We start from the raw sequence: 6070 nt of genomic DNA, 5'->3' as shown, positions 1-6070 counted from the left end.
TTAGCAAATAGAATGTCCACCTCTGTGTCCTTGCTAGATGTCCTGATGACCATCATGCAACTCTGTAGGCCCAGTCCATCCTCAGAGCTTTTGCTGTCACGATTTGGCCAACTCTGAAATTCTGGCAGAGACATGGAACTCTTGAAGGGGCATTATATCTGGAGTTGAGTTAAATCAAGGACCCCATCTTTTGCTGTATTGCCAGTGAATGTCGTTCAGAAATGTATTTTGTTTTTTGCTGTGTGGGTCGTTATCCTGCCTTAACTTTGAAGCACTTTGGGTCCTGGTTTCTTCCATCAATATAGCTTGTAATACAGGGGATCATTTGATGTAGCATGTGCATTTATACAGGTAAGTGTTGTGCTGTGTTCAGACTGACACGATAGGGGCTTTTCCTTGCACATACTGGCCAGGCTTGACTTAGTTTGACTAAGCATGCCAGCCCAGCACAGCAGGGACTTGCGTTTCCACTACAACAGGGCTACCTACTTGAAGGTTTCTCTTAAACTAATAATGTGCTTGTCTTGTGTAGTGGTAAAAGGAGTGGCTTTAAGTACTCGTCCTCCCTTCAGTATTTTTGAAGCACAGCCATTAACAAAGCTCTGCTAATTTGATGTTAAGCTCATCGCATTTCTTATAAATTCTTCACAATAAAAGGGCCCTGTTAGTTTTTTAAAAGCTTTTACTATGAAGCACCAAGATCAGGAAACTTGACAGACTCCTGTACAGCTGATAGCAAACGCGATGAAACAATAAAATACAGCAAAGGACAAACAGGGATGCAGAGGAAAAGAAAAGAGATATGATCAGAAACGTCTAAGTACTAAGACCTAAAAACGTCTCTCTCTCTAGTTTGCTGAACATTTTAGTCTTGTTTGAGAGGAAGAGTGGGGTCACCCCCTGGTGGCTGCGGTCGTGAGACAGCACCGAGGGGTGGATGCCTTTTTGGCCCAACTCAGTGTCTTGTTGCTATCTAGATCTTAGCTAGAGGAGACCATTTACCTGGAGCTGAAAAAGCGAGGCCATTACTTGGGAATTGCTGTGGCGTATGAACTCTGCATGGTTCCTAACAGATAATGGGAGGTAATGGAACGTTCCACTGTGCTTCTTGGTGGCCTGGATATGCATGTTGTAGTCTCTGGTGTTTTAAAGTTCATGTGTTTCCCCTTTCTCACGTCAGAATTGCACTTTTGCGCACAATTCATGACATCCCTTTCTTGCCTTGCCTGACTGCATAATAATAATGTTACAATAAAATCACTCTTTACTGACCTTCCACAGAATTGTATCTGTCACCTGTCGTTGATGTTAGTACCCAAGCCTTATGATGAGATATGTGCAGGCTCTGACTATTTAATCACGATTAATCGCATTAATGTCATAGTTTACTCATAATTAATCACAATTAATCGCACATTTGTATCTATTCTAAATTCCCTTGATTTCTTTTTGTCCCATTATTTTTTCTCATTTTAATGCTCTTATCAACATAGAAAAAGTGTAGTGGATTGGCTTGCTTTATGCAAATTTTTTTTTTTATTGAGAAACAACATTGGCAAACAGGGCGATACAAAATAAAATTATAAAGTGCACATGCCAGGTAAACTAGGACTCAGCCTATAGTGCAGTTAAACCATGGCTTAATACTTTCTTTTTCTCAAGTTTGCCTTGAACATAGCAGTTCATTCACCATCAGAGTGATCAGAGCGTCAGATTCACGCTGAGCTCTTTGAGGTAGCAATAATAATAATAATAATAATAATAATAATAACTTTATTTATATGGCACTTTTTAGTTTTACAAAGTGCTTTGACAAAAACAAAGCAAAATTGTAGAGGACAAATGAAGTAAATGGCATTTACAATTAAGCAATTTGAAAGAAATAATTGAAGAACAGAAGTAAAGGAAAAAATTAATAAAATAAAACAAAATATAGAAATGCAAATAAATCAAAATGGGTAAAATAAACAAAACAATTAAATTAATATGTAAACTCAAACGGTAGGAGCAAAAGGACGACATCACATAAAGGCAAGTCTATAAAAAAGGGTTTTAAGAAGTGCTTTAAAAGAAGTTACCGATCCTGCGAGCCTTATCTCCTCAGGCAGGGCGTTCCAAAGCCGAGGGGCCCTGATGGCAAAGGCATGATTACCTTTGGTTTTTAACCTCGACTTTGGTCGGCTAGAAGGGCCCCGCCTGAGGATCTAAGGCTGCGAGCTGGCTCATAGGGAATTAAAATGTCTGTTATATAGGTCGGAACCAGCCCCACTAGTGCTTTAAAATTGATCAGTAAAATCTAAAAATCAATTCTAAAATGGACGGGGAGCCAATGAAGGGAAGCTAGGACTGTGGTAATGTGATGTGGTCTGTTAAAACCAGTTAGAAGCCTAGCTGCTGAATTTTGTACCAGTTGGAGGCGAGAGAGTGATTTTTGGTTGATATCGGAGAGAAGGGAGTTACAGTAATCTAATCTGGAAAAGATGAAGGCATGAATGATTTTTTCCAGGTCGGGGGGTGAGAGCATATGTTTGATTTTTGAAATGGATCTTCATTGGTAAAAACAGGACTGGACCAATTTGCGGACGTGTGGGATGAAAGTGAGCTCTGAATCAAATTGGACACCAAGGTTTCATGCAGTGGGTTTTATGTTGACGGACAGGGGACCAAGGGCTTGCTGAGAGAGGCTGATATGGTTTGAGGGGGTTAACAGTATGATTTCAGTTTTGAGCTATTGAGTTGTAGGAAATTTAGAGCCATCCAATGTTTGATATCTGGAAGACAGTCTAAGACAGCAGCTAGGCTTCCTGGGCCTCAGCAGAAAGTATATTTGTGTGTCGTCTGCATAGCAGTGGAATTAAACATTATGGTGTTCGATAATCTGGCCGAGTGGGAGCATATAAATAGAAAAAAAAATCGGACCTAAAATAGAACCTTGCGGTACACCACAGGTAATGGGCGTTGTGGTTGAAGAGTAATTACCTGTGGTGACCCAGGTTTTCAGGCGGTCTAGTAAAATGGCATGATCAACAGTGTCAAAAGCTGCACTTAAATCTAAAAGGATTATAATTGCGCTCTTCTTCTCAAAGATATTGTTGTGGGACATAAAAGCTTAAAGTTGAGTAGAAAGTACTTTCTCTAAAACCTTGGATAAAAACGGCAGCTTGGAAATTGGCCTAAAATTGTTAAGAACTGAAGGATCAAGGTTTGGTTTCTTTAAAAGGGGTTGGACCACAGCGTGTTTAAAGGAGTGTGGGAAAATGCCACTTTTTAGGGAGCTGTTAATAATTAATAAAATACTAGGTCCAACAGTGTCAATAACCTCTTTAAGAAACTTGGTAGGGATAAAATCAAGGCTGCAAGTAGTTGGTTTCATGTGTGATATGAGTTTAGTTAAAAAGGGCATTAAAACCGGTTCAAAACAGCTAAAATAACTATGGATATACTGATCTGTAAAATTTGGCCCGGGGGGTAATTTTTTGCCTAATATTGTTGACTCTGTTTCTAAAATAGTTTAAAAAGTCCTCACACCTTTCTTGAGAGGCATCAATAAGAGGATGGAGTTGAAGTGATTTGCTAAAAATTAAGTTAAAGAATTAAGAAGAAGGTTGTTCTTGCTTCCTTAACTGCGTTTTGGTACTTTAGCATGCCATATTTCCAGGTCTCATAAAACACGTGTAAGCCTGTCTTTTTCCATTTCCTTTAATTTCCCCTGCAGTCTCTTTTCGATGATTGGGTGGAGTTATTTAGCCAGGCCTCTATTTGGTTTTCTATCCTCGTAGGAGGATGGATCGTAGGTCGCGATGGAGTCCAGGAGAGACTGACAGGTGTGGTTAAAAAGGGAGACCAACTCCTCTGTGTTAGAATTGGAATTAAAAGCAGTTAGAAGAAGCAGTAAAAAAGCTCAGAAAACTTAGCAGAATTAGTGCTATAAACTCGGCTACGGACTGGTGCACTGTGATTAAAAGGTGTTTGGGATAAAATCATATTAAATAAAACAGCTCTGTGATCCGACACACAAATATGCTTGGTAGAGAAGTTATCTGGGCTGAGGCCACTGAACAGAACCAGGTCAAGGATGTGACCCTTTGAGTGTGTGGGCTCTTGTACTGCCTGAGTGAGGTTAAAAGACTCCAAAATATCCATAAAGTCTGTGGTAAAAGATTGAGGAGGGCAACAAACATGTATGTTAAAATCACCTAAAATAAGAACTTTGTCGTATTTTGACATAAAATGAGAAAGAAGCTCTGCAAATTCCTGGATAAAAGCTGAGTTTGGTTTTGGCGGTCTGTAGATTACTAAAATTATTACTGGAACTTTGGCATGTACCATAAAACCAAGGTGTTCAAAAGAAGTAAAACTATTTTGTAAAATAGGCGTGCATTTAAAATCTTTTCTGTAAATTACAGCAACCCCCCCTCCCCTGCCTGACGGCCGAGGTTGGTGGAGGTGTGTAAAATCAGGGGGGTTGCTTTGATAAGAGGACTTAAATCTCCCTGAGACAGCCATGTTTCTGTAAGGATAAAAAAGTCTAGATTATTAAGAGTTATAACATCATGGCATAAAAAGGATTTGTTGTTGAGGGATCTGATATTTAAAAGACCAATATTGACAGGGTCACAGCTAGAAGCAGGAGGTGGCAGAGGTTGTAGGGTGACTTGAATTAGGTTATTATGATTGGCAGCAGATGGGTGTGGTCTTGAACGTGCTGCAGATGGTCTATGATGATGAATGATGGTGGTTATGAAGGAGTGTGTATCAGTCCAGTTTTGGAGAGCAGAGTGGGCTGCAGGTGATGATACAGTATGCTGAGGTAGTCAGGGTAAGGGAGAGATCAAGATTGAGTAAAACAGGTTGTCAGTTGAAATGCGTGAGCCCAGGCTGTAGTGTTCCCACAAATCATTAGCCAATTTAGCTAGCTAGATGCTCATGAATTAGTGCTACAGTCTAAGAAACGATTACCATGCTGTTATTATGAAAAAGCCGGTTACAGTTCAGTCACAGGACATGCTGGAAGTCGCCCCCATAATTTGGTATCATGGGGGGGGGGTAGGAATAAGATTGATATACTTGCTCAATATCTTCCAAATTTAGACATATAAAAATATAATAAACATATAATAATAAGATGTTGTACTTTATCAGTGTCCTTATGAAAAGCAAAACAAAATGAAACATTTTGCAGGTTTTTTTCCACTTTCTCTCTTCAGTCATCAGTACTACATAGTGCTGGCATAGCTGGTGGAGCATGGTGGAGTGGATGTTTTACACACCAGCCAGGCTGCAATTATGCACTGCAGCTTTAATAACCTGTCCAGGGACTGAAGTTGAAAAAGCACCATAGCAGTATCCCATGAGGAAACCTCTCCGAGCTTTCCCAAGATCAACTAAAGTAGCAGCAAGGGGGATAAAAAAAAAAGATCTTCGGCAATAAATTTTAAATCATCATCAAGACCTTGGCTCATATGCAGATGCTGAGGAGAAGGGATATAAAAATGCTGTTGCTAATTAAAATACCCTGACACAGCAGTGATATGATGAGATAAAACTGAAACAACAGATTTCAGTTGAGACTCAGAGCGAAGGTTAGAGGTCATCATCACTGTGTCCACTGAGTGTTGAGGAATGATCAACAATGAGGCTTTTTCAGGTTGGAGGTTAACAGTCTGCTCAGGGTGCCTCACATGATGAAAAGATTAAAGACCAGCTGAACCATGTCCTCTTAATCAACACATTTCAAGAAAGACTTGTGCGTAGTGAAATAAATTTTTAGATTGCAGTGCTAGTGCTTGGTGATAGGCTATAACATACCCTTAAACGAGTAAAAACAAGACAGGTGTAGGATTTTGCAAAACCATGCAGTATTTTTTTTGTTTAGTTTGTTTTCCTTTCCTTTTTTGGACTATGACTTGACCTTTCCTGCCGCATCTGTTTTACTTCTATTATCTGGCCTCATGCTTTTGTGTATGTTTCCACTAAAGAAAAAATAAATAAAAAAATTACTGTTGTTTTTAGTGTTCTTTCACTTCAGTGATACTTTTTTCTGATGAGGATGTCTTGTAACTGCAGTATT

This window comes from Pagrus pagrus (genome assembly GCF_965226575.1).
Source record: "Pagrus pagrus genome assembly, chromosome: 24".
Classification (NCBI taxonomy): Eukaryota; Metazoa; Chordata; class Actinopteri; order Spariformes; family Sparidae; genus Pagrus; species Pagrus pagrus.
The sequence above is the reverse complement of the archived record's forward strand: the minus strand, read 5'-3'. Positions refer to the sequence as shown.